The 14,446-nt window shown below is 40.0% G+C and overlaps 1 non-coding gene across 1 annotated transcript; it reads right to left on the bottom strand.

Annotated features, from left to right (window-relative positions):
* Window positions 1-8,376: 8,376 nt before the first annotated feature.
* TRNAK-CUU lies at window positions 8,377-8,450 on the bottom strand. The gene has a single exon. It is a non-coding gene; the product is annotated as a tRNA-Lys (tRNA).
* Between the last annotated feature and the right edge of the window lie 5,996 nt (window positions 8,451-14,446).

Below are 14,446 nucleotides of genomic sequence, written 5' to 3'. Positions count from 1 at the left end.
CTTGGTGTCTTTGAAAACAGTGCTGATACCCAAATTGGAGCTGAGAACTGCTTGCGATATTTTTATTCACACTGTTCAAGACCCATTCAGTACAAAAGTAAAAGGTATAGACTTTTTAAAGGAAAATGTCCCTCTGTAGTCTATCTACACGGCAAAACAATGTGTTGAGAATTGAAGTTTATAGGGACAATAAAGAGATTCATGTTTAAAATGGAGATAAAACTCTAGCTCCATGAAGACTGCTGGAAAGCACATAGCCTTTCACATGATGAGAACAGGGTTAAGAGTGTGTTCTTTGCGTCACACGCAAAATGTGATTTTAGAATGGTCATACCAAGTGTCAAAAACTGGACTAGTTTCCGGCTACATTACTTTTCACTCAGGGGGACTAGGGAATTCAGGGAAACTGGTTTGTAGCCAGTTTCTTTGGGTCTTTATTGAAGAGTTTTTATTGAACAGAATGTCATCACCATGTTGGAAAATGTATTAAACCAGGGTTGTTATGATTAAGGGCTTTTAATTTTTTTTTTCCCCCAACACAGAACAAACCCTACTTCTCTGACTTCTCCCTGGATCCACCAGAGAGAAGGCTCTAAATGTGAGCTGTTCAGGGAAGCCAATGTCAAGCTAGGTGCCCTTGTCAACAAGAGTGGGGTTGACGTGACCACACTGCAGCAGCCCCCTGTCACTCTTGCGTGCATAGGGAGAAAGACCACTAAGGCCCTTGGTGGCCTGTCGAAGTCACAGTGTGCACTTGATGCCCATCACAGAAGTGTCTGATGTGACTCCCTAGGAGGTTCAGAGGAGGCTTCCTTGTCGTGCCATGGCTCGACAGCATACCTCAAACCCACAATGTGGGTTTTCATGTTGTCATGAAGTGTTAGACCTAAGGGGTCTTAGAAACCATCTCTAAAGAGACAGATATGGACATAATGGAGACACTGTGGTCTAGAAAGGGTAAAGGACTTTCTTAAGAGCATCTGGGAAAGAAGGTGGAGAGCTGGGATGGGGACTTGGATCCTACCACACCCAGAAGACTGCCTATACTCTACAGACCCACCCTTACTAGAGAATAAAAATAAAGCAAACCAAAGAAACACATACACGAGAGAAGGCTTGAGATGTTAAAGCAAGCTTGACTCTTTCCTGGTCAGAAGAGTTACTTCTCTGCTAACGTACTTGGACTAGGGCACCTAATGCTTGCTTTGAGTCTTCTCTTTTAAAGAGTAACAGAGTGATTAATTAACCACTGTGTACAAATCACTGTGCTCGGAGCTTTTGTAGAGAGCACAGAAGACCACCGCATGACCACAGGAAGCTCACGTGCCGGCGGATGAGAAGCGAGGGCAAATGATCTCAGAGGATCAAAGTCATGTGCACCAAGGGGGTAGCCACAGGTTATTTGTAGCTAAAGAAATATCGTGAGAGAACAGATTACATGGATATAAAATTTCTCTTCGTTAGTGGATCTTGACTGTGAATGGGAAAAAAAATGAATGGTGTCTCTACAGGTGAATAACACAGCTAAGTTGAGGTGTTGCCATTCAAGTGACAGTCGAGTCATATAAATGCCCGTCTTCCTCTTTCAAAGTCAAAAGAGAAAATAATGTGCAATGTGTACGGATAAGAAACAAACGGACCCATAGTTTTTGTGTACTTTACAATTTAAGTGACCAACAATACACATGTCATAGCATTCTAGTTCTCTGCTGTGGGACTTGGTTACAGGGAGACGCATGTTCCTGCCGAGCTAATATTGATCAAATGCTACTGTGTGCCAGGCATTGTCACAGGCACTTTGATGTATTTTATCTCAAGCCCTCATCGCAGCCGTCCTATAAATAATGGCTACTATCTCCATTTTACAGATGAGAAAATTGGATTTTAGAGAGGTTAAGTAATGTGCCTAAGATCACATAGCTAACAAATAGCACAGCCAGAATTTTAACCAGATCTGAAGACTCCCAGTCTCTACGCTCTTCTCCTTTATCCCATTGCTAAAGCGTGCTGCTTTGGAGAATAGAGAAGGAAATGAATCATTTCCACCCGGAGAAACCAGAAGAAAACAGGGACGGGGAATGGTGTGGGCCTCAGAGGCACACACAGTATGACTGACCATGCTCCTGTCTTTTTCTTTCTCTGACAAGACCCCGTGTGCTACCCGAGAACCATGTGAGCACAGGTGGATTTGAACTCTTTTCTTCTGCCTCCTCCAGTGGGAGGGAAGCGTGAGGGGGTAGATTTGAGCCAGATTCCACATGCGTGTGCAAGCTGATGACTTTGGCGGTGAGCATACTATGTAGCTGTGCTGGGTTAGAGGGAGAAAAAGAGAAGGCGAGTCTGGAGCCTTTATGTACATAATGCATGTTCCTGACGCCCATGTTTGGAGGGCAATTTATGCTAGTTTGCCATTTTAGTAACCAAGCGTTTCTATTACAGTAAAGCAACTCGATATATCACAGGGAACCTTGGCTTTCACGACAAACCCTATCAACACCAACAAAAAGAACAAAACAACAAGATCACAAACGAGAAAAGGTTCTCAGAGCAAATTAGTTGGTATCAGACAATGGTCACAAAATATTCCGGTGAACTCTCTCTCTTTAGATAGGAAATATTTTTTTTTTTTGTAATTAAGAAATTAAAGAGAAAGATAAGAGGATCTTCACTTCTGTATGAGTGAGGACATAATTCATGCCGAGCCTTTGAATTCTTATCACTTTTCCCATGATACTCATTTATCATGGTCATCTAACTGCTTATCAGGCCTGCAAGAGGTAAGACATCAAACAGTGCAAGCAATCTCGAGCCCTTGAAGAAACCATGATATTGGGCATGACCCTTCAAAAGGCGTCCTCATCAAACAGAAGCTATGTCAACTCTCTCGCCTGGCAAGAGGTTATAACGCTAAAGATAAAAGACTTGATGTTACCAGGAAAACAGGAGAAGCTACATTAAAAAAAAGACCGAGATAAATTTCCTCTTTTTTTTTTTTTTTCCTGAGCTCTTTTCCATGATTGTTCTCTGCAATTCACTTTATACAGAATTGCTTGGCAACAGCTTTCTGAAGGAAAAAGCTTCGGGGAAAAATGTGTTGTTAAAAACTTAAAGAATTATTTATTTGTGTCATTTTATCTGGGATCTCCCAGCCTATCTGCCCGGCTGCGACGCAAAAATTCAAAGACACCAGAATGAGAAGGGACCGGGGAACTGGTTGAGAGAAAAGGGTTGGATGAAGAGCTCAACATGGCGTCACTGGATACATCATAATAAAATGTCACAGCCTCAAAAGAGTCCTGATATCAACGCATTCCACAGAAGGGAGCACCTACGTAAGGCTATCTACGTACGATCCAGGTGGACGGTGCGTAGACAGTAATTGAGCAGCTACATCTGAGCTGTCACAACCACAGCAATGTTCGAAAGCATCCGTCAGGAAGTGCAACAGGTCTATCCCTAGCTTTGGCTCCAAGCAGAGATTATGAAATCTTCACTCCTTCCACTGGCCTATGGAGGAACTCTCTCATCCTGTAGTGAGAGAGGGTGGGCGCAGCCTCACCGATGGGAATGCTGGAGATTGGCATTCACAGAGCACAGTGGAAGGAAGCCTAGCCTTCTGTGGGGAGCCCCTGTAGCAGCTGAGGCTATGTCTTCACTAAGCACATAAGCAAGATGAATGGTATGAAACAAGACGTAGGAAGATAAAACCTTTTACACAAAGGAGGGTCTGGATGGAATGTGAGTGACCCAGAGTCACCCACTGGTCATACTAGGCAAAGGTTCATTTGCAGGCTCTTGAGTGCAGAGGAAGGGGGATCTGACATAAGCATCTCTCTTTCTTAGAGCATGAAGTCCACACCTGAGATCTGTGAGCTCCAGGCTTTCCCCAATGACCTCAGGGGGACCGGAAACATTTAAAATTGTTAGAAAAATTTGTAACGTTGTTGTGTAAATGTGCATTTTTTCCCCCCGAGGAAATGATTCTCAGATGTGTCCAGAATGCAAAAAAAAAAAAAATGCTGAGCATGGCTTTAATACCTACTGTAATATAGGTAAGTGCGTTGCTCTTACGCACAGAGGATGTGTCATAACTCAAAAAGTTATTCTCAACACATTTTTCTATCGTCTTAGTTTTCATAGTTGTGAATTCAAAGACTCTTTTAAGTTTTTCCACATTGCTATATGCAAGAGGGCAGTTGCTGCCTTGTTATGGGCACCAACAGTTTGATTCAGAGTGTGTAGAAAACGAGATGAGGTTTAGTTCCAGATGTCTCCAGGGGCCAGGGGCTTATAGAAGGTCAAGCCATAATATGATAAAACACAGTGAAACTCATCCTTTCTCTTGGGAGGCTATGGAGAACGAAGGAGCGTAAGTCAGAGGAGCCACAAGTCAGTTCTTGTGAACAATTATTATAACAAAGTGCATGCCCAATACATTGCCAGATTTTCCAGATTTCCAGGAAAATTTAGAGATCTGAATTTTTCACAATTTCTGCTCTATCAAGGATATCCAGAAAAAGTGCTACTAGGATGTATGGATCTTTATTTGATAGAATACTGAGCTATAAATCTTAGTTTTAGCTAACATGTATTACATGCCTTGAAATTTTTCTTTAAGGTTTGTACAACTCAAAATATTTGAATGTAAATGCTAATATGTAAGAATACGTAGGCAGTTGGAAGTTCATTCCTCTTTAAAGGTGTAGTTGATCATATTTTCCGCAGTATATAGAGGGTCACTAGGAAGAAGCCCAAGAAAAGCATCCCTTCGGGTGTTTGGAGGAGACGTGAACTTGATCTACGTTGTTTCCGAGGACAGATGGAACTTGTGATCCTAATTCTGAAGAGCGGCCGATAGTATTTCAGAAAGGACGTTTTACCATGTATATCTAGAGAAATGAGGTAGCACAGAAGCACACAAATGAAAAAGAGCGTTTATGGAACCCAAGGTCCAGGTGTGTTTTTTTTTTTCCCTCCGGAGACGAGAAGAGCTGGTCACAAGTCAGAGCACTGGCAGTGAGACACAGAGGGCTCGTGATCTGGTGAAAAAGAAAGTGTGGGCTATTTGTTTTGACAAGAGAGGTGCGTCTACTGAACAGGAGGGTTGAGTTTCTCGTTTGTCCTGGACACCTACCAAGCTGAGAGACTCAGATACCAAACTCGACTCAGCCATACCCAGGAGACATTTACTCTCGCAAGCCCGGTAGCTAATGGGCAGTGTTGGAGGAAAGCCCTAAGGGATCACATGAGGTTTGCGTTCTGTTCTTGCAGAAATCCAATGCTTATGAAAAGGGCTGATTTCACGGTCGGCTAACTTGTAATCCCTTCGCTTTAGTTCCAGCCACAAGAGTCAAAGGGTATTTAGTATGTTCGAAAAGGCTTCTCTTTATGTAGGGAAATATGGAATTATTTTAGATGCATTAGACCTCTATGTTTTATCTATGCTTTATATATACATAACATCGAGGTATAGTTGACACACAACGTTACATTACTTTCAGCTGGACAACAGTGATTTGACAACTCCATACATCATGCTGTGCCCCCCACAAGTGTAGCTACCAGCTGTCACCTTACAGTGCCATTACAGTACCATTGACCATATTCCCTATGCTGTACCTTTTATGCCTGTCGTTTATTCATTCTATAACTGGAAGCCTGTAACTCCCACTCTCCTTAGCCCATTTCGCCCATCCCACACACCCCCTCCTCTTTGGCACCCACCAGTTTGGAAACAGACCTGTTTCCACGTTGTTTGTTCGTTTGTTTCGTTTTCAGATTCCACATAGAAGCGAAATCATATCTTATTAGTCTTTTGCTGACTTATTTCACTTAGCACAATGCCCTGTAGGTCCATCCATGGTTTTGCAAATGGCAGTACCTCATTCTTTTTTATGCCTGGATAGTATTCCACCGTATCTATACCACATCTTCTTTACCCATTCGTCTACGGTATTTCTATTTTTAATTTTTTGAGGAACCTCTGTGCTGTTTTCCATAGCAGCTGCACATGCCCACCAAAAGTACATCAGAACTCCTTTTCCTCCACATCCTTGATTAGGTCTTTGGACTTAAGGACACTCACAGGTGCCCACTGTGGGGGCCATGCCTAAGAAGAGAAGGACACTCTTTAAGATTGCTGTGGACTACTGTAGTAACCAAATGCATTTGTTCCAAAAGCTCTTAAAAGCTCAGCATCCATTTTAGCTGCTTTGTAAGAAAAACTGAGCTGGAAAAGAGACAACCACATTAGTTCATTCTCTATATAACTTCTCTGTTGTCCCCTCAAACCCCACCGTTGGTTAAAGTTTTCACACATTTCTTGCTGCCCTATCAAAATGGGATATCCAGACAAAATCTTTCTAATGGTAAATTTCATATCTTATTTTATCCCCAGTGGCTGTTTGCCTAAAATTTGTTCCTTCTTAGGAGTCTCAAGTTAGTAGAAAAAGCAAGATCATTTATTTTGTGCCCCTCGAACAGGGAAGTGGTATGGAATGTTGATTTCTGATCAATCTCAAATTAAGAGAGAGTTTCTTCATCTTGTGTTGTTGTTGAAGGGAACCATTCTTTAGAAAATAAGATTTTTGGATCTCTGAATGTAGTGCATTCCCAAATTAACACAGAACACTTCTGTGAACTCTGAAACGCAAAGACCATTATTCATGATATAGAAATTGGTTAATTCGAAGAAAATTTTAAAGGAAAACAATCTATTTGTGGAAAGAAAAAGTAAACCATTAAAAAGTTTCTATAATTATCAGTCTTAAGCTTTCTACAAAATTGGAAAACGAGCCTGATTTTTGGAGGGCTCTTTGTGTGGGTGTATGTATGATATTCTGGAAAGAAGACCTGCCATGTGAGAGGAAAGTCTAAAGGAAGAGTCTTAGGCATATCGCAGAAGAGTTAAAAGCATAGAAATCAGAAATCAGACTCATTCTAATCCCACCACCTCTACCACATATTATCCCCTCTGTAAAAGGGGAAAAAATTATAGTATCCACCTCATAGGGTTTTTGTGTTTTTGTTTGTTTGTTTGTTTCTTTTGAGACTTAAATAAGATAATACCTTCAAAATACTTAGAACACTGCCGGGCACATGGTAAGAATTCCTTTTGCTTTTTCCTTTTTTAAAAAACATTTACCATTCCCACAAGTGTGTAGTGATATCTTTTTGTGGTTCTAAATTTGCATTTTCCTGGTTAATCATGTTGAGTGACTTTTCATGACCTTAAAAGCTATCTGCGTGTTTTCTTTGGTGAACTGACTGTTCAAATGTTTCGTCCATTTTTTGCTCCAATAGGTGTATTAAATCTTCTCTCTTCACCATGTCCTAAGGAAAGGATGGTCATCCTGCACTGGCAGGGCAGGTCACAAGAGAAATGGTAAATACAAAATGTTCATAAAGAGTAACTCAGAGTTGCCTCATAGCCAGTCACTAATAGCAATGATGTACAGGAATAGAGAGAGGTTGGTAAATCGCATCTTTGTACTCTTAGGATTTGCTGTTGACTTGTCGCTGGAGGAGTTTCTAGTAGAATTTGGTTATGGTGCTGGTATCTGAGCACAAAGATAACATCCAGTTTGGGGGGGGGGGTGCGGCTAACATGAGAGAAGTGACCTCCAGCCTTTTAGACAAGGAGACACCTGCTTTGACCTCCAGTAATGTCAGATCTTGCTCACTCTGGTGGCCTTTTTGATGTATCTCCGTTGGCTAGGTTACAGACCCCAGTTATTCAATCAAACACTAATGTATGTGTTGTTTTGAAGGTATTCTGTAAATGTGATTAAAGTCCATAATCAGTTGACTGTAAGAGAGAGTGTCCTAGTTAATTTGGGTGTGCTTGATTCAATCCATTGAAAGATCTCAAAAACAGAGTTGAGCCTTTCCTGAAGGAGAAGAAATTTCCCCTGTGGCCAGCCTGTGACAGAGAGTTACCTGTCCTGATGATGTGCCCTGTGGGTTTTTGCCTTGCCTAGTTAGCCTTGACAATTGCATAAATCAACTTCTTGGAATAAATTTCTCTTTTTTTAAGAAAAAAATTATTTATTTATTTTGAGAGAGAGAAAGAGAGAGATAGAGAATGAGCAAGGGAGGGGCAGAGAGAGAAGGAGAGAGAGAATCCCAAGCAGGTTTCACACTGTCAAGGCAGAGCTTGATGTGCAGCTCAAACTCAGGAACCGTGAAATCATGACCTGAGCAGAAATCAAGAGTCAGATGCTCAACCAGCTGAGACACGCAGGTACCCATCTCTCTTTTTTCAATTATTATAATATATATTATATTATATTATATTATATTATATTATATTTTATTTTATTTTATTTTATTATTATAAAATATTATATTATTATTATTATTCTAAAGTAGGCTCCACACCTAGCATGGGGCTCAAACTCCACGGCCTTGAGATCAAGAGTCACATGCTCTACCAACTGAGCCAGCCAGGTGCCCCATAAGTCTCTTAATATAATACCATACTGGTTCTGCTTTTCTGGTTGAACTTTGATACAGTCCTCCACTGACTAGCTTCGTCTTGGCCCACGTAGCCTTGGCCTCGTTTTTCAGAAAGCTGTTTTAGCCCACACAACTTTTAAAAACCAAATTCGTTTCAAGTTGTTTCTTGCAAACAAGATGTAACTGCAGCTAAAACAAAAATACTTCCATAAACTGTCTTTTGGTAGAGTCAGTAACCTATTTGAAGTTTTGTGACTAGTGATGTACCTATTTACACCATTTAATTTTTTTGTTTTCTATTTACACTTATTTTTTCATTTGCTTCCCCTCCTTCTCTTTTTCTGCATTTAATTGGACTGTTAAAATTTTCAACATTTCTGCTTCTGTTCTCCCTTGCTGGTTTGATACCTATACCATCCATCCACATTTTTTTAGTAGCCACTGTTATTTTATATCCATGTTTATTTATATTTTTAGTAACAACAAAGAAAGTTATTCTATAACTCTTCCCAAACACGCCCTAAAACTTGCCAGGTTTTAAATACTATCATACGACCGCAGACAAAATATTGTTTCTTGCAGAGCTTTAGTTGCACTATTCTTATATACGCTAAGTTTTATAGTAACCTGTTTCTTCTTTTTCTGACCATTTCTTTTTCTTCTTCTTTTTTTGTTTATTTGTTTTTGAGAGAGAGAGAGAGAGCGCGAGTGGGAGAGGGGCAGAGAGAGAGGGAGACACAGAATTCAAAGCAGGCTCCATGCTCTGAGCTGTCAGCACAGAGCCTGATGCGGGGCTCGAACTCATGAACCATGAGATTGTGACCTGAGCTGAAGACTGCCACTTAACCGACCGAGCCACCCAGGTACCCGTTTTCCTGACCATTTCTGTATGTTAGGGCCAAGAGAGTATGAGAACCTAAGGAGTCATCTTGACCTTGAATCTAATTTAACTTTTTATTATAGATTTTCCACATTTGACATGATCTTAATTAAAATTTTCAAGGTGTCTTATACTGTTTAACCCAGAGATACTCTAAAATTTCACAAAACACAACCAAAAGATGAGAAAACTAAATTTTAGGTGTAACTCATTTCATTTCCAAGGGGCATCTTGTCCCTTTTCATGAATTTCTAGAATCTTGTACCATAGAATGAGAAAAGAATCATCAGGCATCCACAATTGCCTTCAAAGTATCTGGAAGCAAAAGGTTAACCTCTAGTGGTGTTAGATAAAAATTTAATATAACTTAGCTATGGAGTAACAGATAATGCAGTACAAGAAAGCATTGGATATTCAAAAAAGAATTTCCTTTCCCTTAAACTTTTTTTTTTTAGAGATATAAAATGGTTCCTTAATTAAGAGTCAAATATTTAAACTACTACTAATTAAACCAATGTTGTTATTGAGAAACATTGTGGGTCTCGATCCACTGATTCACACAAAGTAATAGCCATTATTACACTGAATTCAAACCTTCTGGGAAAGCAGAACACAGAGCCTGAACTTAAATAAGATTCAGAGTTGTTCTAAAAATGGTGTAAGTCAATATTTAATCAATCAGAACAAATGTGTTTTTGTATAAAAATTTAAACACGCAAAATGAACACCTTGAGACACTTTTGGAATATATAAAAGCAAAGAATTTCCAAATAAACACAGTCTTCGCTTATGAGTAAAGCCCTCCGTTGTTGTGGGCTGCAGAATAGCAGTGCAGTATAGACAAAGCATGATAGGGCCATAGATCACAGTAATAACATTTGCAATAAACAATAACAGAACAAAGCAGACATCTACAAGGATCCCACGAGGAATTTACGTTATCTATAATTTTTCTTTACATTTGAGAAACTATGGCAGGAAAGGCCATTACATTCAATGGCACCAATTAATTTCTGCAACTTTTAATGACATCTTTCTGAGTAAAAACCTCACATAATGCCCTGAGCACATGATTGATAGCAGCTTATGTTTGATTTGTACTGGATTCCTGATTTTTTTTTAGTATTTTTAAAGAGTCCCTCTGCAGCCAATCAAGCAATCAACATGAAATACTCAGATTCTCTCTTGAAAAGTACAAGAAAAAAGAAAAGACAATGTGGCTTCTTTCCTGGGCCAACAGCCCAACGGTGATGTTTAAGTAGTTTTCTGGATGATGGATCACAGAGATTTTTATTCCAAGAGAAAATGATAGTCAAAGAAAACCATGTAATGCTTGTTCCATTCAGGACATCAGAGTATAACATTACTCTTAAATCTGGGTTTGTGATCCAGAACTCCCCTTTGTTGAACTTCCTAAACTTGAGCAAGCAGAATTTCTTTGTATCCTAGAAAACGTCCCGAGTTCGTAATATCAATGGAGGGATGGAAATGGAACCAATAGGACCACACAAGAACTCACATATGTTTTCAGTGGGTATGATCATGGAAAGTGAATCCTTGATGAGCATGTGGGTTTGGATGGAGCCTCTCTTTTCATTAACCATAAAAACTCCAGTCAACATTTGGTTGTGTAGTTTAAAAAATAAGCTTGCAGTCTAAGAGAGTGAGTTTGTCTAGTGGTGTACTGGTAAGCGCAAAGCTCCTACCCTGAAGGTAGGTGCTCCTGAGAAGGGTCTTCTGAATGGAAAAGAGAAAAGCCTAGAAAGAGGCTACCTTGCATGTGTGCAAGTGACACACTACAGAGGAAAAAATGGCCCAATGGAGACCTAATACTGCCCAGAACCATGTATCAGTGATGATCACAAGGAGATATGGAGCATCTGGAGGGATAGAACATGAATTCATTCCATAAATATTCATCATCTATTTTAGTCTGGACACTGAAATGTTTATTTATTTATTTTTGAGAGAGAGAGAGAGAGAGAGAGAGAGAGAGAGAGAGAGAGAGAGAGGCAAAACCTGTGAGTTGGGGAAGGGCAAAGAGAGAAGAGAGAGAAAGAACCCCAAGCAGCCTCCTCACTGTCAGCACGGAGCCTGACACAGGGCTCGAACTCACCAACTGCGAGATCATGACGTGAGCCAAGAGTCAGACACTTAACTGAGTGAGCCACCCAGACACCCCTGGATACTGAGACACATTTAGAAGGGCACCGAGTAGGTGGTAGAGTTGAGGTTATCTAGCTCACTCCAAAATCCTATTTTGTTAACAGTATGGTTTAGTACATCATGAAAATAAACAAGAATAAACAAGACATTGGATTTCATGATTTAGTGGATTAAAATGAAAATTGGTAAAAAAAAAAAATCCTATTAATTGGTAGTTTAGATATTTCTGAACTATTTTGGCCACAGATTTTAATTACCAGACCATAATTTTTGTTCAAGAGCTCTATTTACTTGTGAGCAGACTTATGTTCAAAGTTAAAGAATAATGCTTAGATACGCAGGGAATGAAATGCACCCTTGCCTTTACATTCTTACAACTTTCCTATAATTTTCCAGATGTTCTTTAAGAATTCCAGATAACCCAGAAATCCCTGAAACCCCGTAACCCCAGCTGAGAAACAGATTTTTGGATGAACAAGATTAAAGACGATAAAATTCAGATTTTTCCATTACTATCAATATTGTTACAAAACACTTCTGTGGTTTTCTACCAGAGCAAGCCATGGGCTATGTTCTGATATGTGTTTTTTTGTGATCTCTCTCTCAATTTACAGAAAGCCACATACAATGGAATAATTTCTTTTTAATGAATGGACTCATCCAGTCTTACTTTCTGCATTGCTTTGATCTAGAAGATTGGTGCCTCTTTACTTCTCCAGTTATCCCTGTGTGTTATCCCTGTATAGCTACTGAGGGTTATGGCATATTAGGCAGGGTGGGAGGGAGGGGATCTCAGCACTGAACGTGACCTCAGATGTAATAAACTCATATATCCTCATTTTACAAATCTAGAAATTGAAGCTTCGAAAGTACTTGCCGGAGACCACTGGGCAAGTTTGTGGCAAAGCCAGGAAAGAACTTTAGTGACCACACTCTAGCAAAATGCGGTGATGCTCTCGGATTACTGTTTGTAACATCAAAATTGGCGTAAACAACATACAGGGCATTGTACTATGCTCCTTAAAACACTCTGTGAGCCTTGAAAGAGACTGGAATATTCTTTTGCCTCCCCTCTCAAGGGAACACAAACTTAACCTTGCCCAGAAAGATCAAGGTCACACTTAAAATTATTCCCCCAAAGTGTATGTGCAAGTATTCTGAACAGTCAATATTGGTCATTGTCATTTCCCTTAGCACAGGTGGAGAGTTACTCATTGCCATGTACCTGTCTTCCCTGTGAAACAAAATGGACCCAGTGAATTTGAAAAGCCTATTTCCTGATTTGACCAAAGAAAGCAGGAGAAATGGGAAAGCGGGAGAATGGAGCAAACCAAGTAAGAAAAGAACTCTAGAGGAGAAAGAGCACAGGACAAAGTGAGATGTCTAACTTAGCCTTGGGACACGCTTCACACTCATTAGGATGGCCATTATAAAATAAAATGGGGTGCCTGGCTGGCTCTGTTGGTGGAGCATGCAACTCTTGATCTCAGGGTTGTAAGTTTGAGCCCACACTGGGTGTAGAGATTAGTGGAAAATAAAATCTTTTTAAAAATGCATTTAAAAATAAATAAAATAGGGGCACGCCCGGCTGACTCAGCCGGAGGAGCAGGCGACTCTTGATCTCGGTGTTGTGATTTTGAGCCCCACATGGGGTGTAGAGATTACTTAAAGAAATGTTTAGGAAACTTGAAAAAATAAAATAAATGAAAAATACAAATAAATGAAATAAAATCAAACAGGAAATAACAAGGTTGGTAAGGATATGGAGAATCTGGAACCCTTGTGCCCTTCGGTGGGAGTACAGAATGGTGTAGCATCTGTGGAGAACTTCATGGTGATTCTTAGAGGAAGTACGTGTAAAATTATAATACGATCTGGCAATTGTGCTTTTTGCTATATACCCCAAAGAAGTGGAAGCAAGGACATGAACCTATTTTCACAGTAGCATTATTCACAGTAGCCAAAACGTAGGGGCAGCCCGAATGTCCATTGATGGATGAATGGAAAAACAATGTGACATATACATGCAATAGAATACTATTCGACCTGAAAAAAGAAGGAAATTCTTTCTTCTTTTAAGTCCATTCATGAAAAGCAAAGGGAATAGATAGAGTCAATGGTATTGTTGTTGTGTCGTATGGTAACAGCTGTAGCCACCCTTGTGGTGAGAGAGCGTGTACAGAGTTCACGAATCACTACAATGTATATCTGAAACTAATGTAAATTGCATGTCAACTACACTCCAATTGTAAATAAACTAGATAGGGCTCCTGGGTGGCTCAGTTGGTTAAGCCTCTGACCTCAGCGCAGGTCATGATCTCACCGTTTGTGAGTGACTTTGAGCCCCACATCAGGCTCTCAGCTGTCAACAAAAAGTCCACTTTGGATCCTCTGTCTCCCTCTCTCTCTGCCTCTCCTCCATTCTCTCTCTCTCAAAAATAAATAAACATTAATAAATAAATAAAATAAATAACCAAATAGATAAATAAAGGGGAAAAAAGAGCCCAAAGTAGAATAACGATACAAATAATATTAGCAAGGGGAGAAATTTCTATAGCTTTCACTCTGTGCTAAGTGCCATGCTAAGGCATTTGCATATATTATTGTAAATCCCTCCAACAGCCATTCAAGGTGGGCATTATTATTTTTTTGTTACTTTTTTTTTTTTTGAGAGAGAGAAAGTACGTGTGCCAGCAGGAAAGGGACAGAGGGAGAGAGAGAGAATCTTAAGCAAGCTCCATGCCCAGAGTGGAGCCTGATGTGGGGCTGGATCTCATGACTGCGAGATCATGACCTGAGCCAGAATCCAGATTCTTGGATGGTTAACTGAATGAGCAACCCAGGCACCCCAGGAAAGGCATTATTAAATCTGGTTTTCAGGTGAATATACTGAGGATGAAAAAGACTATGTAATTTTTTTTTTTTAATTCTGAAGCATCAGTA

Source organism: Panthera tigris, chromosome A1, assembly GCF_018350195.1.
Source record: "Panthera tigris isolate Pti1 chromosome A1, P.tigris_Pti1_mat1.1, whole genome shotgun sequence".
In the NCBI taxonomy this organism is placed as follows: Eukaryota; Metazoa; Chordata; class Mammalia; order Carnivora; family Felidae; genus Panthera; species Panthera tigris.
Note: the sequence above shows the minus strand (reverse complement) of the source record. Positions and strands in the feature narration are given on the sequence as shown.